The 26,064-nt window shown below is 42.2% G+C and overlaps 1 pseudogene; it reads left to right on the top strand.

The window, feature by feature from the left end:
* The first annotated feature begins 24,094 nt into the window (after positions 1-24,094).
* On the top strand, positions 24,095-24,212 carry LOC126420886 (5S ribosomal RNA; annotated as a pseudogene).
* Positions 24,213-26,064: the final 1,852 nt, after the last annotated feature.

The following is a 26,064-nucleotide window of genomic DNA, read 5'->3' as shown; positions in this document are numbered from 1 at the left end:
AATGTATCGGTGACCTACAAAATACACTCGTCAAAAGTATCCGGACACTTATTACTGGACATTAATGTGGGCTGTGTCCACCGTTGGCCAGAATGATAGCTTGAAATGTGATGGAGAATGTCCACCCTTCGCCTTTATGATGGCTGGAAATATGATGGGGACACCTTCAATGACGTGTCTGAATATCTGTGAAGGAGTGACAGACCATTTCTCCTCAAGCGCTGAAACGAGAGAAAAAATGGTTGAAATGGCTCTGAGCACTATGGGACTTAGCATCTGAGGTCATCAGTCCCCTAGACTTAGAACTTCTTAAACCTAACTAACCTATCAACGTAACACACATCCATGCCCGAGGGAGGATTCGAACCTGAGACAGTAGCAGCAGCGCGGTTCCGGACTGAAACGCCTAGAACCGCTTGGCCACACCGGCCGGCGAAACGAGAGAAGGTGGTGATGTTGTACTCTGGGGTTTGGAACGAAATCGACATTCTAACTCATTTAAACGGCGTTGCATTGGGTTCTGGTTGGGACTAGGCAGGTCAGTCTATTCAAGGAATGTTCTTGTTCAGAAGCCATAGCCTCACTGATACTGCTTTATGACAGGGTGCATTCTCATGCTGATACAAACAGTCATCGTCTCTGAATTGCTGTATGCACTCCGAAGTGCTGTAAAACGTGTTTGCATCCGTCCCAAGCAAGCGTTTTCTTATGTGCAATAAGGGGACCACACCATAACCGAGAAAGTCAGCCCCATAACGTAACAACGCCTCCTACGTGCTTCCCTATGATACCACACTTGAAATCAGGTAATTTTTTCCAAGAATTCGCCAAACTCAGACCTTCCATCAAACTGCCGAAGAGTATAGCTTCATTCATCACTCTAAATCACTCGTTTACAGTCATCCATTGTCCAATGCCGTCAGTCTTTACATCACTCGATCGTCGCTTATAACTGACTACAGAAATGTGTGGCTTACGAGGAGTTGATCGACAGCCGTACCCCTTTTCGTTTACCTCCCTACGTACAGTCATTATGCTAGCTGGAATGTTGATGGCACTTTGGAGCTTACAACTGATTCATTCCGTTGATTTCATGCGATTTGCTGAATAGACCTCTGCTCTTATTTACGCCCTCGATAACTGTAAGGGATTTTTGTCTATCACAGTGTCTACACTTATCCACAGACAAAAGCAATTCTCAGAGTTTGAACTTGCTAAATAAAATGTAGTCTTTATTTTCGCTATTTGTAACACCAGCATCTTGTTCATTTTCGTATGATGTTTCAAACATTTCGAACAGTTAGGCCTAACCTCATTTCGTTGTGTCACAATAATTTCCTCATTCTTATTGTTTCCAAAGACACACTTGTGTTGATTACCTTAGAAGTTACTACTGAAATAAATCTCCTTTTTTTCTGCATTTTACGATGTAAAATAGTTGAAATAAGCAGTCACAACAAAGGTTACACAACACGAACATACGTGAAAAACATAAGTAAATTCAAGTAACCTATCCGTATCGCCAGGAAGATAGATTACAATAATTCCTTGCTCATAGTATAGTCGATATATTCTTCAAGCATATTATAAAAACGAGTTTCTATGGCAATAGCAATATTAAATAGCGAAACATGACATGCCAGTTTTAGATTTTGGTAGTACAAGGATGTTTGAGACTTGAAAAGGTCTCTGGAACTATATGGTTACATTTGATTAACGGCCTATGCGTGTGTCTTAGTCAGGATCCCCTACTTTGTTAGAAGCTTTGGTGCTGTTCCGACTAAGTTGGAGAGCCTCTGCAGTCCTGTTCTAATTTAGGTGGAATATCTAGTGGTCTGGGTGTGAATGGGAATTTGTACTGAGGAGTAGGAGTGCTGGGATAGAATGTGCACTTGTGCAGAGCCAAGCATAGTGGTTACCCCATTTGCTTTTGACGATGAGAGCCAGTTTCCAATCTCAGCCTTGGTACTGATTTTCATTTGTCTTTCAGTCTGCATACATACAATATAAATGTTCGAGACTTGGAAAGGTCTCTGGAACAATGTAGTTTCATCTTACGAAAGCACCTATGCCTGGGTTCCAAGCAGGCTTCCCCATTTGATGCTGAGCTGCTGTACCAATACTGCTGGAGAGCTTCTGAAATGTTGTTCGAGTTTACGGGGAATACCAAAAGGGCTGGGTATGAATGGGAATCTGCATTGAGGAGGAGGCGTGCCAGGGTAATACGCGCAATTGTGCAAAGCCACTGCGCATTGACCCTTTCTTCCAGATTAGTCTCTTAAACTTCAGCCTATTCTTCATCAGTACTAAAGCTATATCAACTCCTGAGGACGCCTTACAATCCAGTATCTGATTTCGAAATCTCTGCCTGACTATGATGTAGTCCACCTGAAATTTCCCCGCGTCTCTCGGCTTTTTCTAAGTGTACATCCTCCTCCTGTGGTTCTCGAACAGTATTGGCTCTTTATAGCCGAAACTTATTACAGAACTCAGTTAGTATTTCTTCTCTCCCATTCCTAGTACCAAGCCCACATTCTCCTGTAGCCCTTTCATGTAGTCCATCGCCTGCTACCACATACCAGTATCCCACTACTGCTAGATTCTCTTCTCCCACTACGGACTGAATTACTCCAGTCTTCCATGATTATTAGATTTTCATCTCCCTTTACACACTCTATTACCCGTTCAATATCCTCATATACTTTCTCTCTCTCTTCATCTTCTGACTGCGACGTCGGCATTTATACCTGAACTACCGTTGTTGGTTTGCTGTCGATTCTGATGAGAGCAACCCCCTCACTTAACTGTTTGCAGTAGCTCACTGTCTGCTCTATCTTGCTGTTCATAATGAGTCCAACTCCTGTTATACCACTATCTCCTACTGTTGATATTGCAGTGCACTTATCTGACCAGAAATCCTTGTTTTCCTTGCATTTCACTTCACTGAACCGGACTACACCTAGATTGAGCTTTGGTATGTCACTTTTTAGATTTTCTAGCTCCCGAACTACGTTCAAACTTTTGACATTCGACATCCCGAATTGCAGAACGTTATCCTTTCGTTGGGTGTTCAGTCTTTTTCTCGTGGTCACCTCCCCATTGGCAGTCCCCTCCCGGAGAGGGGATAAATTTTCATCCGTCGCTCCAGTCTGCATACATACATAATAGATGATGAGGTTTGACAAATTCTCTGGAGACACGTAATTTCATTTGAGGAAAATCAGTTGCCATTTCTTCGTTAGGCATTGTCTTTCATGGACCTGATAAAATACGCAGCTAATGTTGATGACTTCATAAACAACATAAAAAACTTAGCACAGGATGGAGCAAAAACAAAGCATATTACTGAAATTATTATGAAGTTAATAATCAAGGGTAACAAAACGTTATCTTTTGTAGAAGGGAAAGATTTTTTTACAATGAATCAAATTGATGCGTCCATTGTAGAAGGTGTCAAGTCGAGAAACAATAAAAACGAGGGCTGACGATAAATACGAGGCAGTGAATGATTTTACACATGTAGAACACCGATAACTGTTGCATTTTCTAGAGTGTATTGACAGAAACAATGCAAAATAAATCATTTGTCGGCACCGCTAATGCCACTCTTGACATGTCTCATCTCCTCGGTTGAACACTGGGTAGTTTTGATCTGAAATAACAACACAGGTCGCTGCTCATCACTGAAAATCTGACAGATATTTTCTCTTAGTGCAATAATTTGAATGAAAAAGTTTCAGCTATCATCACAGATAACTGTTGATGAAAAAAGGGAGCGTCATTGTAAGCGACGAGTTACGGAAATAAGTAGGTAGAGGCGGGACTGAAAGAAGACTTAATTAAAAATAAGATGAAACTTGAGTTCCGCACACAGTGGAGCTAGTGCTTGTATATGTTAGAACGATTTCTGGAGTTAGTGTTCGTTGTGGGAGCGATATTTTAACCAGCTCCCCCAGTGATTCCTAGCCGGCCGGAGTGGCCGAGCGGTTAAAGGCGCTACAGTCTGGAACCGCACGACCGCTACGGTCGCAGGTTCGAATCCTGTCTCGGGCATGGATGTGTGTGATGTCCTTAGGTTAGTTAGGTTTAAGTAGTTCTAAGTTCTAGGGGACTTATGACCACAGCAGTTGAGTCCCATAGTGCTCAGAGCCATTTGAACCAGTGATTCCTAGCAGCGAAATTAAGTGTGTCAAAGTAATGGAGGAATTGCTAGGACCATTTGAAAAATTAACAAAAATTTCAGGGGACACTTACGTTACAGTAAGCAAAGTTACCCCGTTAGACAATTGCGTTCGGAACGCAGTCCAAAATATGAATCCTAGAAATAAAATGATTTTTCAGGTTAAAATCGAAATAAAGAAGCAAATTGGCAGCAAGGTTAGACATCTTGGAACATTCCACCATTCTGGAGATTGTAACAACTCTTGACCCAAGGTTCAAGTTCTTGCACTTCAAAGACGTCGCACCTAACTCAAAAGTAGTTAGTTACTTAAATAAATATGTACGGCAATTGAAAGCACCTACAGTTAAGAAGGACACAGCCGATGAGTATCATAGAGAAGATTCAGATTTTGATGTCTGGAAATACCACAAACAGTTGACACACAAAACAGGCAAACTAAGTTACCGACATATACTGGTGACACTGAGGTCCAGATATACCTGTCGTCTCATGTTATATCAGTAAAAGGAGACCCTAGTGAAGTCTGAGAGAACCTGAAGTTAGTTTTCCTAAAAACTGCAAAAACTGCAGGGGTGATGATGATGTTTGGTTTGCGGGGCGCTCAATTGGGCGATCATCAGCGCCCGTACAAAGTCTCAGTATTTACACAGTCCAGTTTTTTACACATTCCCATCTAGCAACTGTCACGAATGATGATGATGGATGTATCTCTGACCACATAGCTTACGTTCTTTCATTATACTAATTAAAAATAAAATCATTTTAGCGTTGTTTTCCTAATACTTCAAAAGTATACAGAAACAGAAAACACCGGTGTTTCGTTTTCAAGAGCGATTTTTTTTTTTGACGTCGACGATGTTTTTCCATGTGCAATGGATGTCTCAACATCGATATTTTTAAGAGCGATGTTGCGACGCTAATCAGTACAGGATACAAGACGCCTCCGAAATAAAGACGGTATTCGTCATATCTTCTAGCCTTTGTCGACAACCTCCGTAGCTCAACGGTCAGCCTGGAAGCGGAGAATTCTGATTCGATTTCCGGTACTGCCAGGAAGTTTTGCGTGGTGTGAGGTCCGGTACGGGCTGCACTCAGCCTCGTGATACCACCTGAGGAGCTACTTGAGTGAGAAGTAGTGTCTCCAAGGTCAAAATAGCCGACAGCGGTTGTGAGAGCGGTGTGCTGAGCCCGCACCCGTCCATACGGCATTCAGTGATGCCGTATGGCAGAGGGTGACACCGCGGTCACTCGGTCGTGTCGGCGTTTCAGGGCCAGAAATATGTTTCTTAGATGTATGATGAATATCGTAGATATACCATAATATCAAGTCGCGTATGACATATAAAATCCCAAGTGAAGGATTATATGCGAAAATATAATAATTTTGAGATTTTGTATTTGTTAGCTAGAAACCGTTGCGAAACTCAACTGCGCATATATTATTAGATTACTATCAAACGATTACCAACAGGTGCATATAATGAACTGCGCTCACGCTAAGATTATTTACGACACTGCAGTCCCTGTGATATTCTGAATTACGATGCACAGTTCCTTTGGACATGTATGCATATCTGCGATGACTACAGCCGTTATGAAATACATTAAATATATTCGCAATTTCTAATGTGGACAATCATCAGCTGTAGAACGGAATGATGATAGTGAAAATTTGTGCCGAACCGTAACTCAAACACCGATTGCCCGCTTATCGGGAGCGGTGGCGGTAACATTTGGCTACCCGTGCACGTCTCACGGCCTGATCCAAATGCCCATATATCATCAACCAGGCGTTTACAACCTGTACTCGTACATCCATTAGGTATATTCTCGTGTAGGTGAGACATGTCAATTAAAAGTCGCTTTCCCGGTGCGGTGGATAAATACGATACTGCAGGGTCTGTGTTATTCTGAATTACGACGCAAGTGTCTCACATGTTACGAGAATATACATAAAGGAGGTACGAGCAGAAGTAGTAGACGCATCGTTGACGACATGTGGAAGTTTGAGTTTGGTCGTGAGTAGTGTAGGGAGAGCGTTAAGCTGGAAATCCGCGTTTGGGTCCCGATCCGGCGAAAATTTTCGTTGTTGTCATTTCATTCTACAGCTGATGGTTGTCCATATTTGCAATTGCTAATAAATTTAATGTGCTAAGACTATTTAATTCTTCCGATGTATGCGCCTCGAAGAGATCTTGTTAAGTAATAAGGAGCATTTTAGACTGCTTGTCTATTACAGTTAGGCTTAATAATTAAATATTTAACTAACGACAGAATTCGGTTTAGTGTTGCCTGAAGGTATAATTCTTCATAATATGTGATTATACCGGCAGCTGCGCTGTGTTTAACAGTCATTCTCAGCTTTTCGTGCTCTAGTTCGGTAAGTAGCACGCGCTATCAAACAAGATATAACACGTTTCGTGTTAACCTGCGTAATTTATTAGCGAATCTTTTGTCAAGTAATGATGAAGGGATGTTCAGTGTTTCTACACTAAAGAAAAAGAAGAGGCAAAGAAGTGAGTTGCAAGAAAGTGAGAAACCTCATCACATACTTCAACAAAATTTCACTGCATGGGAGGAGGATGAGACATTTCGTTCATGGATAGCAAAGGGCCCTAAAAATAGTATAAGGCAAAATGTAAACACTGTAATGTTTCTATAGTAGCTACTGTAACCGTAGTAAAGAAACACAAGCAATCACAAAACTTATTAATAAAATGAGGGATATCGCTGAAAAATAATGCGCAGCTTTTGCAAATGTTTGGTCTAAAAGCACGACAAACGAACTCCCGAAGCCAAGCTTAAAATCGCCGTGTTCCTAGTAGTTCATGATATTCCTTTTTGTTCAATGGTTTAAATTTTTTGTGCAACTATGGAACACAGTATTGGAGTAGGCCGGGATGATAGCAAGTGGACAGAGATTGAAAAATAAAAATGTATGATATTTTCAGTGATAGTATGATATTTTTGTCGTGGGTTGTATATCTGCGTTGACTTGAGGAAAATTACAGTCAGTAACATAGTCTTCGCTGATTATTAAAGATTGAAATTACACTCAACAACATTGGTAATTCAGACCCCATCGCATAGTAAGTTTCCTTACTACAGACTGAGAAGAACGACGACGAGCCGAGTGTGCAGTGAAAGCGAGAGGTTGGGCGATTCCGAGAGCAAGGAAGCAGCTGGCTGAATCCATTTAGACTGCGAATTTCTTCGCATCCAGTTTTTGCTTTCATAAGACAAGAGTACGCTGCTACGGGGGACACAATTTTCAGACCGCTGCAGTCGCCTCACCTTTCCAGTCAGGCGACTTGGACTTCCGCCTGTTAAGAAGCGCACACACTGGTTTTCGCCTTGCGGGAAACATCACATGTTGTTGCTAAGCCCGGAAGTGATCCAGTTGCACCGTGGGCACACTGTGTGCCAAACTACCGAACGGAACACGCAAGTTCCGCATAATACGTTACTTGATTATATCCTTGAAGCGATAATTGGATCGGCAGTTAGTTTGATATCGTCGACAGAAAGAGATTTGACACGATGTGTAATGCCTGCCAATATTCTGCCAAGTGAGAAGCTGATTGCTGTAGCCAAAGGCATTCAGGTTGACACCGTGTTCCCTGACTTCTGGAAGGCATTCAGTACGGCGCCGGACTGTCGATTAGATGTCAGAATACAAGCTTACCTAGTATCAGACGAGTTTCACGGCTGGACTGAGGACTCCCCTTCAGACAGAACTCAACTCGTCGGTCTTAACCCTCCACATACCAAGCGTAAGCCGTCAACGTTGAACGCCAAACTCGGGTGTTCTGTGGACTCCATTTTCCTTTCTTAATTTCTTTACATAGTAGTGTAGATGGTTACTCATATTGGATTTTCGAGTGTTAAAAGTACATTTATATTAAATGAACATTGTTGATGTGTTGCTTTATCGTCAAACCAAGTAAATGAAGAATATGTACAAATTAATTCCGTACCACGGCAGCAGTGAAAACTGGACGGCAGCTTCTTTCGTCTGTTGTCCATATTTCATAAATTTATTCCTTTTGCCAGCGAAGAGCTCCAGAAATCAGTAGCACACCAGTAAACACTTTCATTCTGACATAAACTACATCTATCGTTCCAGAATGAGATTTTCACTCTGCAGTGGAGTGTGCGCTGATATGAAACTTCCTGGCAGATTAAAACTGTGTGCCCGCGAAAGGCAAAGGTCCCGAGTTCGAGTCTCGGTCGGACACACAGTTTTAATCTGCCAGGAAGTTTTACATCTATCCTAATTATAATTCTGTTCAGAACAGCTTTTGCATTGTAATACAGACAGAATGATTATACGAACCGAAAACCTACCAACACATAAACGCGACCTCTGTAATCGTTTACGCAAATCATGTGGACGAATAATGAACATTGATTATGTCTACAAGGGCTTAGTAAGGGCACGTGTACTTCGATCACACCCACAGCGCACCGAAGTGCTTTGTTCTTACTTTATTTTCATAGTGAAAGTGTTGTAGTCAAACTGAACGGGAAGCACTGCGGTGAATTCAGTGCTTGATAGGCTGGTGAACGAGGTATGAGCGTACATATTGTGTATACAAGAACTGTACGCACGAGGTGGAAGAATTCCAGGACTTCCGAGACAGTACATGCAAATCACTGGCGCAAACAAGGCCATGGTTGCAATCGTTCTAGTTAACATTATTTTTACAGTAACACAGCAGTCCACACGACATAAAGTCGAATCAACTTCAGGCAGGAAAACATGGATCATCTCGTCGATCTACGCCCAGTACTCATTTGACAAAGAGACTTTGGCTGAAGTAATAAAAGAATTTGCGCGATTTGCAACTGGCAATCGACTACTTACCTTAACAGACTTAAATGCTAGGCCTACCCTCTGACCGTCTCACAGTACAGTCGTCAGAGAACAAATAACAGTCTATGTTATTAATGAATGTAATCTTTTCGTTCTAAATAAACCAAGCCAACCGCCAACTCACAGCGGAAATAGTGGAACGGGCAGCAAAAAATGGCTCTGAGCGCTATGGGACTTAACTTCTGATGTCATCAGTCCTCTAGAACTTAGAACTACTTAAACCTAACTAACCTAAGGACATCGCACACATCCATTCCCGAGGCAGGATTCGAACCTGCGACCGTAGCGGTCGCGCGGTTCCGGACTGTAGCGCCTAGAACCGCTCGGCCACCCCGGCCGGCAACAGGCGGCAACATAGACATTTCTCTGGGTAACGGAGCATCATTAATATAGGTAGTGAACTGGCAGGCACTCGATAGGAGACTATTCATTGAACATAACGAAATAATTATACAGAGTAAACCAAACACAGACACAGGCAGATCACAACACCCGAGGTTGCTGCTATGCAGAACAAACTGGCAAGAACTATGGCTCGCGATTGAAGAGTTTCCTCTACATGTCAACCGCGGAAGTGTCGATTACAGAGCTCCCGTTCTTATTGGTGACTTACAGAGAGCACAGGCTACAGCGATGACTGCATTTAGCGATGCAGCCAAACAAAGTGCACCATAGTCAGCACTATTAACAAGACTTAGGAAGAACATTCGTGACAGACGACGAATGTACTAAAAATCAAAGACGGCACAGGAGAGAGAAACTGGACTTCAACATTACCGCGATGCTAAAACACAATACAAAGACGAACTACTTAAGACCAGGAAAGACCACTTGGACACATTTGGAAGGCAAAATATTGGGGACAGCCGTTTAAGCTGAAGGCTGAACGTATCAAGATTCTAACAGTATTATGAACACTGAAGGAACCAGATAGTACTACCACAAGAGGCTGGAGATGCACAGCACAGTGTCCCCTCAACAAATTACTTCCTGACTATGACCATACTCACGAAACCAACTTCACACCGACAATCGCAAACTACTTGATGGCAAATACGAAAGCTACGGCATCACCAAACCAGCTGCTCACGAGGAAGTTGCATTGCCAATACAAAAAATAAAGAATGAGAAGGTTCTGGGCCCGGATGGCATCCACCCTGAAACTGTCAAATAAACTGCTCCACTTATCGTAGCTGATAGGCTTACTGAATGATGCTCTACTAGAAAGACGAATGCCGAATCTATAGAAGACGGCAGATACAGTTATACTCAAACAACCTTAAGACCTGTAGACCAATATACCTGATTAACATTCTGGCACAGGTACAGGAAGGATTGCTGTGTGACAGACTTCAGTCGCGGCGGCACTTCTTCGTCGTTAGTCAGCATCAGTTTGGCTTTCGACCACATAAATCCGTCGACGATATAGAAAACAGAGCCATAGAAATGACGTAGACAATACATGGCAAATACACAGTAGCAATTATAACTGACATGGCTGGTGCTTTAGATATCCTTTGGTAGTCGGCGGTGTTTTGCAAGACTTAGAGAAATGAGTATTTCGCTGGCTCTATACAACAGCATTGGAGATTATTGTAAAAACACGATAGTGGAATGGAAGAATGGTCGCCAAAAGTTATAAAGAGAGTAACAAGAGCTCGTCCGTAAGGATCCATATGCAGACCGATGCACTGGGATTTTTCCTATAGATATTACAATACGCCAAAGAGCGAGCGCTCAGAAGTGGCGCAACAAGACGTGGCGTGCTCTCGACTAATGTCTGAAGTATTGCTGGAGAGAACTGGCACCATGGATACTGCAGGGTTGTCCATAAATTCGTACAAGGAGTGGAGACCTCTTCTTAACAGCACGTTGCAAGGCATCCCAGATGTGCTCAATAATGTCCATGTCTAGGGAGTTTGGTGGCCAGCGGAAGTGTTTAAACTCAGAAGAGTGTTCCTGGAACAACTCTGTAACAATTAGGGACGTGTCGGGTGTTGCATTTTCCTGATGGAGTTGCCCAAGTCCGTCGGAATGCACAATGGACATGAATGGATGCAAGTGATCAGACACGATGCTTACGTACGTGTCACCTGTCAAAGTCGTATCTAGACGTATCAGGGGTCCCATATCAGTCTAACTCTACATTCTCCACATCATTACAGAGCGTCCACCATCCTGAATAGTCCCCTGCTGATATGCAGGCAACACGTTTCCAGTCATCAACAGTCCAATGTCGATGTTGAAGGGCTCAGGCGAGGCGTAAAGTTTTGTGTCGTTTAATCACCAAGGGTATACGAATGAGCCTTCGGTTCCACAAGCCCATATCGATGATGTCTCGTTGAAAGGTTTTCACGCTGACGTTTGTTGATAGCCCAGCACTGAAATCTGCAGCAGTATACGGTAGGGTTGCGCTTTTGTCACATTGAATGGTTCTATTCAGTCATTGTTAGTCTTGTTCTTGCAGGATCTTTCTCCGGCCGCAGCGACGTTGGAGATTTGATGTTTTACCGGATTCCTGATATTCACGGTATACTCGTGAAATGGTCGCACGGGAAAATCCCCACGTCATCGCTATCTCGGAGATGCTGTGTCTCATCCCTCGGGCGCCGACGATAACACCGCGTTCAAACTCAATTAAATCTTGATAACCTGCCAGTATAGCAATTAGTAGCCGATCTAACAACTGCACCAGACACTTGCTGTCTTATATAGGCGCTGCCATACGCATGCCTATACCAGTTTCTCTGGCGCTTCAGTGTAACTGGGCAAGGCATAACCGACGAAACAAGTGGAGAATTGACACGTGTCAGGCAGAATGGAGAACAACTTCCCCTTTATTTTGATTTGATGATTAGTTCTAGGAACCAAGTCGCCCCTTTTTCTAATATATGCTGATACCATCAGCAGTTATTACGTTTTTAAGACGACGGTGTTCGTCAACATACTGTAAAATACGCTACAGAGTAAGGATGTCACTGGAATTCTGTAGCTCTCTTACAGCTTGACCTCGCTGAACATGTCTGGCATTTACTTGGAAGACGTATTACAATTCAGCCAGTACACTCGCCTTGTTTGGATCGGTACTGATAGTCCACAGCGACTGCACCAGACGTTCAGCCAGAGACAGCCTGTTTCTGAGCTTTTCCGCTGAACAAGGGAATCCCTCAAAGACTTGAGTCATACACACAGGAGCAGCCAGACACAGCTTTATATACTACTGAATCCCAAAGGTTTACAACAGTTTTCAGGCCGGAATTCAGACATGAATTTCATTTAGGTCTTGATGTCTACCAATTGTAGTATCTTATGCTGTTCTATTGCGAAGTCTACCAGGATTCTTAGGTTGATATCTGATACGCCTAATGGCAATAATGCCCTTCTACCAACTCCTTATACTGCCCCCACATCACTCGCAGCAAATGACACAACTATCGATTCATACCACATGAAAAGCTGACTACAGTATTAGTGTCCTCTCAGTATAGCTCTCCATGAATGGAGACGCACGACGCTCCTCTTACGTTCGGTACTTCATTGCACTAGTTTCTTCTGCGCTGACTTTATTGATTAGCATAGTCTGAAAATCAATTCACTTCTCTTCGATGAGTTAACGTAACAGGACAACCAAAAATGCCTTGTAATGCCTCGATTTCTTACGCATATTCTATAGTCCTTTGTGATAGAGTGGTGTAAGCATTGTATGATGTAACTGACACTGCCCAATTTTAAGGATCTGCAGATGGCAATAAATACTGTAGAAGCTAGGAATCCAGTAATTATGTTAACATGCTGATCTTGGCAGATAAACTGGTTTTCGAAAGGAGACCACAATACAAAATTGTAGATCGCCTTCTGCACTGACTGATCATGTCAGGCAGCCAGCAGCAAAAATAAACAGATCTTCTACAGATATTATTTTGATATTAATGGAATTTTGTTTTTCTTTGGGGAGGTACGAGTTGTATCACCTCGGATGTTGTGTCTCAGCTTGATGGGCTTTATTCTTTTGGTTACTCGGCTTTCCCACTTACCTTGTTTTACATATTTCGTTCAAGTGGTAACTTGCGATAACATTCTGTCACAAAATTTACATTTTGGCTCTTTAAAGCTGTCCGAAATCTAGCCATAGTGGATAATGGCCTACAATAAATTAGTCCTCCTTCATTTTCAACAGTTACAAACGACTAATTGAATTCGAAAATTGTCGTACGCCCCTTGAAGTGAAAGAGGTGAGAGACACCTACAAACTGTTGCTACTGAAGAAAAATCAATAAAAAACGTAACGCGGTAACGTATGATCGACTGTCAAAGGGGTAGAAGGATCTGAACAAATAAATACAGGAAAGACTGCATTTTTTTGGCAGAACACTTAGAAAATGTAACAGATCTACTAAGGAGACTGCCTACCTACGCTTGTCCATCCCCTTCTGGAGTACTGCTGCATGGTTGGGATCCTTTCCAGATAGGATTAACGGAGTATACCGAAAAAGTTCGAAGAATAGAAGCATGTTTTGTATTATAGCAAAATAATGGAATGAGTGCCACTGACATGGTACAGAATTTGGGGTGGACACCACTGAAACACCACTCACGAAATTTCAATCACCAACTTCCTCCTCCGAATGCTAAAATATTTTGCTGACGCCGACCTGCAAGGGAGAAATGATTACGATAATAAAACAAGGGAAATCAGAGCACGCACAGGAAGATATTGGTTTTAGATTTTTCCGCGTGTTGTTCAAGACTGGAATAATAGAGAATAATTTTGAAGGTGATTTGATGAACCCTCCACGAGGCACTGAAGTGTGATTTGCAGAGTATCCATGTAGAAGTAGATGTATATGTAGATGTGTGTGGACAGTGTGTATAAGATTTTTTTAATACTGACCAAAAGGAAACGTATGTACGCACAAAGGTGCTTTGCCAATGGAAAAAGGAAGTTTGAATTACGAATATTTGCACATTCACTATAATTCGGCAAGTTTTGACTTTCAGCTATAACTAGAGCCTGAAACGTCCCCTTAGAAAAATTAATGAATTACTGTGCTGGTAAACCCCTTACGTTATTTGATTTTCAAACAGCTGAGCAAAACTGAACGTGCTCAGACATTTCTCTCTTTACTTATCCTGATCATCAATAAACTAACACAGAATATTTTTTGCGCAACGTAATCTGACTTTCAAAAATCCCTACAAAAGAATGGCCCTGACTAACAATAACCTTTACCTTTCATGAATTACTTACCTCACAAAAATCATCGTTATTCGAACTACTGCAATACAGCGAGCGCCAATACTGCCAGCTAAATAAAAGATTCTAACTACTGAAGGCACTAACTACTCCATAGGCATACTTAGCAAATGAAAGATTTTGATAGAGAACAAACAATGTATTTACCTTAATAGTGTTCAAAAGTCATAATATATATATCAGTTCATGACATCCAGTCTTACAAATTTACTGTCTCTGATGGACACACGTCCAGATCATCCGCTCTCAAAACTCCGCCATCTCTCTCCCTACATCCACCACTGCTGGCGGCTCGCCTCCAACTGCGCAACGCTACGCGCTGTTCACATCCAACTGCCCAACACTACAATGGCGAATATTCCAACAATGCCAACCAGCCACAGACTGCACACAGCACAGCCAGTGATTTTCATACAGGGCGCTAGATGACGTTACCGACATAAAAACCTAAACAGCCTACTTACAAGCTTAAAAAATAGGTGGCAGTCGTAGATGTGTGCTTTACAGACGGTGATGACAATTATTAGTTGTAATAAATATGGAACTTTTAAAACATTTCATCACTCTGATAGTAAGAAGGGAGTTGCAGCACTTCGCGTGACTGATAGTGTTGTTTAGCCAGTTCACGTGAGGTGATGTTTCGCGGTAAGCTTTTTTATTTATATTTTGGGAGAGTGAAGCGTTTTTAAATAATTGTGTTAACTTAATCGTGCTAACCTAACTTGAAATGAATGTAACTTTTGTGTCATCCATTCAGTATTAAGATTAGAGAGTTAGCACTTAAATGAACCATAATTAGTCTGTTCCTAGTGGCCTTTGAAATGCATTAAAAATAAGGGTAATGCTCCAGAAGTCCCGTTGGTGAACATCGCTTTAAGAATGGAAATGTGAGTTTATATATACTGTAATGTGCAGAATTGTGTTCGTAAACGAGCGGAAAACGTTTCGTTACTCAATTATAGGGATGTAATTACCATTCCCAAGAGGCTTATAGTTTGGTAAACCTAAATGTATAACTTTGCTTTAGATTCATATTCCATTTCGGCAATAGTTCTAAAGAGTTACCGAACCTCCCTTGGTGTGCCACACCTGCAAATTATACCTTAAAATACGCATTTTTTAGAGTAATTTCAGACTGTGTTCATCTCAAAAACAGCAAAAATTGATAACATGGTGAAGGAATCAGAAAACTGCTGAATACGGCGAAATCGAGCAATGCCAACATGGCTGACCTGTTTTTCTGCCATACGCCAATAGCAGTATAGCTTCTTCGATGAAATGTTATGGGGAAAAATGTCCCACAATTCCGACATTAGTAGTTCGCATTGCTATCTGATAACTTGCTATGATGGAAATGACGCAAGGAAATAAAGATTTTGAGGAAACGCGTTAGGTCTATGTTCATGTTCACATACTGTACTTATTTGTAGCGATGAATATGAAATGAAATGAAATTGATGAACCAGCTCAAAGTCAAGCCATTCACTGTGTAATAGTTACTGCAGAGCCACTTACGATTAGCGTCAGCTCATGTAGATTGAAAAGCACAGTGGCAAGTGTCACGAAAACTTCCGAATTCTGTCGACGAATTCCTGGCTGTACTAGGGGGCATTGCCTCAAGAAAAGGTGGACAAGCTGTTAGGTATGGTCACATCACGCGAATGCCGGTACCCTTAGCGTAAAAAGTAAGATGTTGCAAGGTTACCTGACGTAAAAATTTACGTATAATGCGGGACAGTTGCTTGGATCGCCGCTACATAAGTTTGAAAGAAACAGGAATGGAATTTTATGTGCTCACTGCTTTCTCTTGGATAGGGAAGCTTTTTTATTTTACATTTTAAAAAAGCGAATTACATGTGAACAGCGGCGCGGCTATCACCCTCTTTCGTTTAAAGCCAAAAAACTTCAAACAAAAGTGTGAGTCGTAGAAACATACCTCGCCACATCACAAACACACTCTTCACTGTATGCGATGGAGCTACTAACTGTGCAGTTACGTGCTTTTTTGAACGGGGATATCTTCTGGAGCGGGTTTCCAACACGGTGATACGCGCAAGGACATTCCAGGTGGTTGGCGTACAAGTAAGCAAAAGACGTACTGCTATAAGTAAAGTTAGTCGCTTGCGTTACTTTATTTGATGGTAGAAAACTGACTAGTAAAACTAGCATCTGTGTAATGATAAAGAAAATGGATTTACCGCAAAATGTTTGTTTCGGACTGCACACAGAACACAGGAAGGTTGGGTTGCACCCTCCCCGACACTCCCTTCATCAGTCGTCGCTGCCTTGTCCGAGAATTATTCATCTTGGTTTTGCGTTGGAGATATTGTGATCGAATCTTGTCGGTTGTGTTACGAAAGTTCTCCTGCCACCTTCCAATGGCTGCCAACTTATGCGGTGTGGCAATGTGTGGTGCTGCAATAGTCATTACGCAGCGAAGGGTTTATTGTTGTTACTGTCGCGTTGTTGGGCCTTAGTTGAATGGTACCGTGATGTGAAGAAAGCTTACGTCTGGAACCGGACTGTGCACGTTACAATGAGTTGATTCTTGACTAATACTATTATGATGTGAAGTTTAAACTGATTGTGTGACATATATGTCACTGTGTTTAGGTTAACCACGATGAGATTTTTAAGCCAGGAAGCTTCTCCTACCTCCAACGATGCAGTTAAAAAGCCTAAACGACACATATCCGCAATTATAATGAAAGATACTCAGTCTGGAATTACAGTAAAGGCTGGTACCGAAAACAGTGACAGTCCAATTCCTCAATGCGTTGTATGCTTAGAAACGCTTTCAAATCAAACCATGAAGCCTTTTTTATTGAAACGTTATCAAAGCTCTAATCACTCTGAGTACATTAGTGAACCTATTGATTTTTTTTTTTCAAAAGCTAATGTGGGTTATGTAAGAGAGACTCGAAATGCATGGCAAAATTTCATAAACACAGATACTAACAAGTAAGTTGATAAAAAGTATTACTAGGTTTGGTTTAGAATTGCAAAGGCAGGAACACTTCACACAACTCTTACTGCTGGCGGTTAGACACATGGTCCAAACAGTTTTGGGGCAAAAAGCTGCCGAAGAAAAACAAAAAGCTACATTATCTAACAATAAGGTGTGCTGAAGACATGTCTTCTAGTATTGAGGAAACGTTATTACAACTGCAAGATTCACTTATTTCCCTTTTCAAATATACTATAGTACGGACGTCACAAACAAGGCGTAGTTACTTGTTATTGTACGTTTTGACCGTCATGAAAGTATAAGAGTTTTAATTTTCAAAGGCTACAGCAGGAAGCATTTACAATAAGATTGACCTTTGTTTGTTTAAAGTAGGTATCCCTTGTGTTGGTATTTGTACTGATGGAGCATAACAGGGTTTAACAGGGCTCGCGTCAATAGTGAAGAAAGTGGCACCTCGTTGTCAAGCACACACATTATAATACGCCGGAGGCAAAGTATATGCCAGAAGCCCCGAAACTTTTTACATTGACAGACACAGTAAATGTTATAAACTTCATCAAGGTAACTGCTTTAAACTCAAGGCTGTTCACGCTATTGTGTGAAGATATGGGAGGTAGATTTAAAAGTATGCTCCTACGTACTGATGTGAATCAGCTGTCTCGCGGACAGAATTTAAACAGAATATTTGGACTGAGGCCCGAAGTTTTTATATTTCCCACTGACAATAAACACTGATGTATTATCTGAAGAATTTTTTCACTGATGATCAGTGGTTATCTACTGTATTTCGTTGGTATGTTTGACAGGCACCATGTTCTGAATACAGATTAACAAGGAGGAGGCACAACAGCATTCTTTCAAAAGAAAGTTGACCCATTTTAGTTCACGAGTGCTAAACAATAACTTTTTCGCATTACGTACTCTTACACCAGTTTTGGAACACAGTGAACTAGCTACCATGGAAGATTTAGTTCGAGACATTATTACACTTTTAGAGGCCCTCCAAAAAAAGTTACGAGAAGTACTTTTCCCGAGATTACACAAAATGTGACAGGATAAGAAATTCATTTTCAGGGAACACGCCAGAAGAAGTAATCACGAAAGAAACTTTCATCGACGTGGCCAGCAACAAATGAATGGAAAATACTTTCAAAAAGAAAACTCTGCTTTCTTTCTGAATGGGAACAAAAACCGAACAGAGTACCCTTCTCTTTTGAAATAACCAATCCAATTTTAGGTGCCGTCTGTTACTGCTTACATTTGCGAATGTGGATTTTCTGAGTTGTGCATTAAAAAGAAATACATAAACAGAGAAAGAGTTGTGAGTGAAGCAGAGCTCAATCGAGCCAGACTTAAAATCTCTGATTAAGGATAAACAGCAACATGCTTCCACCTGAAACGTGTAGATGTTACCCATCAAAATCTAAATCTGAAAACTTTCTCGTTACCATTTTTGAAGTTTGATTTAGCACTGAAGATGGATTTGATCCGGATTTTCTTTTTTTACTGTCACTTACTATACTTGGTGTTAAGTTCATCACTCTCTTACACAACTGTTTTGTATTTGTGATGTAAGAGTTTAATATACAGTGTGTCCCATTTATCTTGCTCACCCAGAATTTGTTTTTTCTGAAGTGTTAAATGAAAAATTGTTTCAATCAATGTTTTTCTTTCTTAAATCATTTGATAGTTCTTGCTGAGGATGCACGTTTTATGTATCCCCACAGATGTAGGAGATTCGAGGTGGAGGTTAAGTTTTTTAAATGGAACTATGTACATTTTATTCAAGAATGCACCCAATTTCTCCAAGAGTTATTAAAAAAATCTATCACACTGTATCATTTCGTGTACGAGACTACTAGATATGAAAATGATAAATGATACACAACCTGTCTAATTTAAATATTACTACGGTGCATTTCATTAACAAAATCATTTAACTCCTTTAAGGCGCGTTTAAACATTTTACATACTACCAATAAACATTGAGTGCAGCAGTACTGCACTGTACAGTAATTTGATCGTGTTATTGTACACTGCCGTTTTACAGTACTTATGACAATGGAGAAGTAACATGGCCCTTTGTATAACTTTTACTACATGGAAAACAGAACTTTTACATCAAATGCTCGAAATGGTGACCATTGGCATTCATACATAAGGTCACTGTGTGGATGAAGGAAGCCCTACATGTGCTATAAATTCCTGTGCAAGTATCAATAATGCTTTACCGCGTGTCCTCGGGTGTTGTTGGAACATTTTGATAGACAGCATCCTTGACTGCTCCGCACAGGAAAAAGTCCAGCGGTGTAAGGTCCGGAGATCGAGCAGGCTAACTAACTGCCCCACCACTTCCAACCCACCTACCAGGATATTTACGGTTCAGAATTCGCTGTACCCGAAAGGAGTTATGTGCAAGGCATCCATCAGGATGGTACCACCATGACAATCCCCTGATTCACATGTACGTTGTCCAAGAGAACAGGAAGTTGCAGCATTAGAAAATTGCAGCAAACTGCAGGAAGATCTGCAGCGGATAGGCACTTGGTGCAGAGAGTGGCCACTGACCCTCAACATAGACAAATGTAATGTATTGCGAATACATAGAAAGAAGGATCCTTTATTATATGATTATATGATAGCGGAACTGACACTGGTAGCAGTTATTTCTGTAAAATATCTGGAAGTATGCGTACGGAACGATTTGAAGTGGAATGATCATATAAAATTAATTGTTGGTAAGGCGGGTGCCAGGTTGAGATTCATTGGGAGCATCCTTAGAAAATGTAGTCCACCATCAAAGGAGGTGGCTTACAAAACACTCGTTCGACCTATACTTGAGTACTGCTCATCAGTGTGGGATCAGTACCAGGTCGGATTGACAGAGGTTATCTGGTAAGCGTGATAGCGTTACGGAGATGTTTAGTAAATTCAAGTGGCAGACTCTGCAAAAGAGGCGCTCTGCATCGCGGTGTAGCTTGCTGTCCAGGTTTCGAGAGGGTGCGTTTCTGGATGAGGTATCGAATATATTGCTTCCCCCTACTTATACCTCCCGAGGAGATCACGAATGTAAAATTAGAGAGATTCGATCGCGCACGGAGGCTTTCCGGCAGTCGCTCTTCCCGCGAACCATACACGACTGGAACAGGAAAGGGAGGTAATGACAGTGGCACGTAAAGTGCCCTCCGCCACACAGCGTTGGGTGACTTGCGGAGTATAAATGTAGATGTAGATGTAGAAGAGTGTGTCTTAAAAAGTCGGGGCTACTGTTTGCCATTTTGGTTTCCATTTACAAAGAAAGGTCCGTTAATGCTATCTCCAATAATTCCACACCAAACATTATCGTTCCATTGACGTTGGTTGATGCACTACCTGTCGGACTTATCGTGAATTATTGATGGACCAGTAAGTCATATTTCTCGTACTGACGTTTCCTTTGTTGTAAAGTGACGCCTCATCTTTAAAAAGAACATCTGAGAAGATATTAGGATTAGTCAGAAGTTGTTTCTCAGCCCAACGACTAAGTTGAACCGAATTGTTGAAGTCATTTTCATGAAGTTCTTGGTGGAAATGAACATGGTAAGGATGGAATTTACACAGAATGCGATGTGGAGTTGTTTTCGAGACACCAACTCAGTGCTGAATTCGCCGTTTGCTCACTTGAGGATTCACGGCTACGGGAACGAGGACAGCGACCTCATCAGCTTTGTCTGTTCGTTTTCTACGGTAATTTCGAGGTCTTGCATTTAAGCTTCCGTTTTCAACGTAAACGAGAAATAAGACGACCAGACATCCAGCGAGAAGGCGATGGCTTGTCAGGGAATCGTGTGTTGTACACTAGTTGTGTCGTAACAGAATTTCGCCTTCCTACAGCAAATTACAGTACAGGTATGTACAGCAGAGTACAAGACAGACACAATAACGTAATAGTCATACTGTTCTCTGACAGGACTGAACATAAAAATTCAAGTTACTAAATAATTTCGTGTCAACGTACGTACTTTATCCGTAAATCAGCAGCATTTCTACCTTAACGTCATGTGCGTATATCATGCACCTTTACACACACACACACACACACACACACACACACACACACACACACACACACAAAATTGTATCCAAAACGTGTACTACCGCCGTTGAGTTATTAAGTCACTCTGATGCACGACTACACTGGTATGCAGTGTACTGTACGCTAAAGCAACAACGAATGCGGTGTGCGAGGGGAGAAGAGTACCAGTGTTTACGTGAATCGGAAATCACAAACCCCACAGCACTACATTGGGTACGCAATGTGTAGAATCTATTCTAGGCAGTAAACAGCTCGGTTCATTTCCAACCCGTGTACTCTTTAGCGTTTGTACAGCTACGTTTTATTCACAAAAATGGTATAGTGTAATTCATTTTTGAATAGTTCTTGGAGAGAGTAAGTATATTCTTGAATAAAATGCACGTGGTTCGATTTAAAAAATTTAACCTCTACGCTATGTCTCCTATGCCTGTGGGGATACATAAAACGTATACCCTCAGCAAGAACTATCCAATGGTGTTAAAAAACAATGCTTCAAACAACTTTTCATGTAATGCATCAGAAAAAGTTGTTTTGCGTGATCAGGAGAAAAAGGACACCCTGTATATTTAAAATGTTATTCCTCTCTTACTCATTGAACATTTGTTTCAGAACGAGCTTAATTTAACATTATTTACCACTAATTAGTGCCACATGTGAGCATGAACGACTGTAAAGAAGTGCCTCCACGAAACCTTGTTACTTGACTGTTTCAAATTGCTAACCCACGTAGTAATTGATCAGCACGAAGCAAAAGCCGCGCGTATGTTGTCAGCACTGAGCAAGATGGTGAAAATCATTACTCCCGTACTGTTCAAATGGTTCAAATGGCTCTGAGCACTATGGGACTTAACTTCTGAGGTCATCAGTCCCCTAGAACTTAGAACTACCTAAAACTAACTAACCTAAGGACATCACACACATCCGTGCCCGAGGCAGGATTCGAACCAGCGACCGTAGCGGTCGCGCGGTTCCAGACGGTAGCGCCCATAACCGCTCGGCCACTCCGGCCGGCCCGTACTGTTCCTCGCAACTGCTGCAGTCGTGGATCAACTTTTCGGACCAGCCTTCCTTCACACCCAGCGTTCATCATAAAGTGAACAAGTTGTAGTGGTACACGCAAATTCCTAAAACTGAGAACCCCTGCTCTGGATCATTACAGAAGTCAGTCTGTGAAATTTTTAAACTCCTTCATTCTATGCAATTTCTCAATTTTCACATTCCCCATTAGAAAACATAGGTTGTAGAAAATCGCCTTACTTAGAATACTTCCATTCTTTTTCCTTAACACACAGCATTTATGATTATTTTAGCCCTTTAATGTCACAACATTTCAACACAAAACATCTCACATGTTCCTTGTGTCTTTTTAGGAACTATAGCGGAGCCCACAGTTCAGAAAGGAACTTCGTAAGGATAAATTAAGTAATGTTTTCAAAGTAAAGTACTAAGGGTGGAATCACCCAATGATGACCTTAAAGAAAGTGGTAAAGATTTCAAAAACACAGCTAAATAGTTAGATTTTCACTTCTTGTTCTCAGTCTGATATACTTAGTTCACAAGATAGTTACGATTGTGTTAACGTTCTTCCAACTCAACCTGTGAAAAGTAACATTTCTTCCTTTGTTGACAGGAGTAACTAAGCCATTCTGGCTAGTTTGAGATATTAACCAATAAATAGGTAACTAAGCTTAGAAAGAAAGGGTTTGAAATATGCTGTCGCATAAAATGCAGTCTGCAAGCACTAACACCCAACTTTCCAGATGTCAGACACTCAGATCGGTAGCAAACGTCCCGGCACGAATCTGCCCGGCGGATTAGTGTCGAGGTCCGGTGCGCCGGGCAGCATGTGGACGGTTTTTGAGGCGGTTTTCCATCTGCCTCGGCGGATGTGGGCTGCTTCCTCTTACTCCCCCTCAGTTACACTATGTCAGTGATTGCTGCGCAAACACTGTTTCCACATACGTGTACACGATAATTACTCTAACACGAAACATTTGGGGTTACACTCGTCTGGTATGAGGCGTTCCCAGGCGGGATCCACTGAGGGCCGAACCGCACAGTAACACTGGGTTCGGTGTGGGGCGGCGGTGGGGTGGGTGGCGTACGGTGGCCTTTTGTGGGGTTGTGAACCACTGAGGGCTATGGTGGGACGAAGCCTCTCCGTCGTTTCTAGATCCAGGGTTCAAATGTACAATACACAAGGTGTATACTAAAAGCATGTTTATGAGCCAATCAATTAAAGATCCCGTGTAGGTGGGATGGTAGAGCATTAGATTCTCGTATCAGAGGTACAATGTTGAAAGCCCACTGGTTACAAACTTTATAAATTGTTTACGCGTGTAACTGTCATATGTGAGAACATATTCCTCACGTATAAAAGGACATTTAGGAGTTTGTGGCAATGTTCTTTTGGTACTCTGGTTTCACTTCGTTAGTTGAAAGTAGCAAACCTGTGGAGTACATTTGTATAGTTATGTTCGACAGAACATCACACTTTTCTAAGCAAGTGTACTCTATAGGTTTGCTACTTTCAACCAACAAAGTGAAAGCAGACTACCAAAAGAACATTGCTGCGAACTGTGAAAAGTACTTTTACATTTCAGGAAAACTTTCTCCCATATAACAGTTTAACGCGTAAACAGTTAAAAAAATTGTAAACAGTGGAGTCTCAACACGGGACCTGATCTTTGAATCAGTTGCTCACAGACAGGCTTTTCGTATATTCCGCAGTTCTGGTAGGCAACGGCCTTGCCACAGTAGATACACCGGTTTCCATCAGATCACCGAAGTTAAGCGCTGTCGGTTATGGCCGGCACTTGGATGGGTGACCGTGTGGGACGCCATGCTCTGTTGCCATTTTTCGTGGTGCACTCAGCCTCGTGATGTTAACTGAGGAGCCACTCGACTGAATAGTAGCGGCTCCGGTCTTAAGACAACCATCATAACGACCGAGAGAGCGGTGTACTGACCACATGCCCCTCCTATCCGCATCCTCAAAAAAATGGTTCAAATGGCTCTGAGCACTATGCGACTTAACTTCTGAGGTCATCAGTCACCTAGAACTTAGAACTAATTAAACCTAACTAACCCAAGGACACCACACACATCCATGCCCGAGGCAGGATTCAAACCTGCGACCGTAGCGGCCGCTCGGCTCCAGGCTGTAGCGCCTAGAACCTCACCGCCACTCCGGCCGGCCCACATCCTCAGCTGAGGATGACACGGCGGTCGGATGGTACCGGTGGGCCACTTGCGGCCTGTAGTTCTTGTGTTACTTTTAATTACCGTCTATGCATGTTTTACTACTACAGCATACAGTGTGAACTAAATCGGTTCCTTGGTTGTTATTCTATCGACATTTGGTGCTGATCTGAGTGTGTGACGTATGGAGATTTGTGTATGAGTACTAGCGATTTACGGAGTGATTTACGTCATCAATAAGCACCGAAATTTATCTGTTGCCTTCTATTCATTTTTATAAGAATTATCGGTAGATACAAGTTGGGCCCCAATTATAAACTTTGAAACGCTTTATGACACCTCAGCTGCTAATACACTACTGGCCATTAAAATTGCCACACCAAGAAGAAATGCAGATGGTAAACGGGTATTCATTGGACAAATATATTATACTGGATCTGACATGTGATTACATTTTCACGCAATTTTGGTGCATAGATCCTGAAAAATCAGTACCCAGAACAACCACCTCTGCCCGTAATAACGGCCTTGATACGCCTAGGCATTGAGTCAAACAGAGCTTGGATGACGTGTACGGTACAGCTGCCCATGCAGCTTCAACACGATACCACAGTTCATCAAGAGTAGTGTCTGGCGTATTGTGACGAGCCAGTTGCTCGGCCACCATTGACGAGACATTTTCAATTGGTGAGAGATGTGGAGAATGTGCTGGCCAGGGCAACAGTCGAACATTTTCTGTATCCAGAAAGGCCCGTACAGGACCTGCAATATACGGTCGTGCATTATCCTGCTGAAATGTAGGGTTTCACAGGGATCGAATGGAGCGTAGAGCCACGCGTCGTAACACATCTGAAAAGTAACGTCCACTGTTCAAAGTGCCTCAATGCGAACAAGAGGTGACCGAGACGTGTAACCAATGGCACCCCATACCATTACGCCGGGTGATACGCCAGTATGGCGATGACGAATACATGCTTCCAATGTGCGTTCAACGCGATGTCGCCAGACACGGATGCGACCATCATGACGCTGTAAACAGAACCTGGATTCATCCGAAAAAATGACGTTTTGCCATTAGTGCACCCAGGATCGCCGTTGAGTACACCGTCGCAAGCGCTCCTGTCTGTAATGCAGCGTCAAGGGTAACCGCAGCCGTGGTCTCCGAGCTGACAGTCCATGCTGCTTCCAAGGTCGTCGAACTGTTCGTGCAGCCGGTTGTTGTCTTGCAAACGTCCCCATCTGTTGACTCAGGGATCGAGACATGGCTGCACGACCCGTTACAGACATGCAGATAAGATGCCTGTCATCTCGACTGCTGGTGATACTAGGCCGTTGGGAACCAGCACGGCGTTCCGTATTACCTTCCTGAACCCACCGATTCCATATTCTGCTAACAGTTATTGGAAATCGATCAACGCGAGCAACAATGTCGCGATACCGCGATCGCGACAGGCTACAATCCGAACTTTACCAAAGTCGGAAACGTGATGGTACCCATTTCTCCTCC

Source organism: Schistocerca serialis, chromosome 1, assembly GCF_023864345.2.
Source record: "Schistocerca serialis cubense isolate TAMUIC-IGC-003099 chromosome 1, iqSchSeri2.2, whole genome shotgun sequence".
Taxonomy (NCBI): domain Eukaryota; kingdom Metazoa; phylum Arthropoda; class Insecta; order Orthoptera; family Acrididae; genus Schistocerca; species Schistocerca serialis.
The sequence above is the reverse complement of the archived record's forward strand: the minus strand, read 5'-3'. Positions and strand labels throughout refer to the sequence as shown.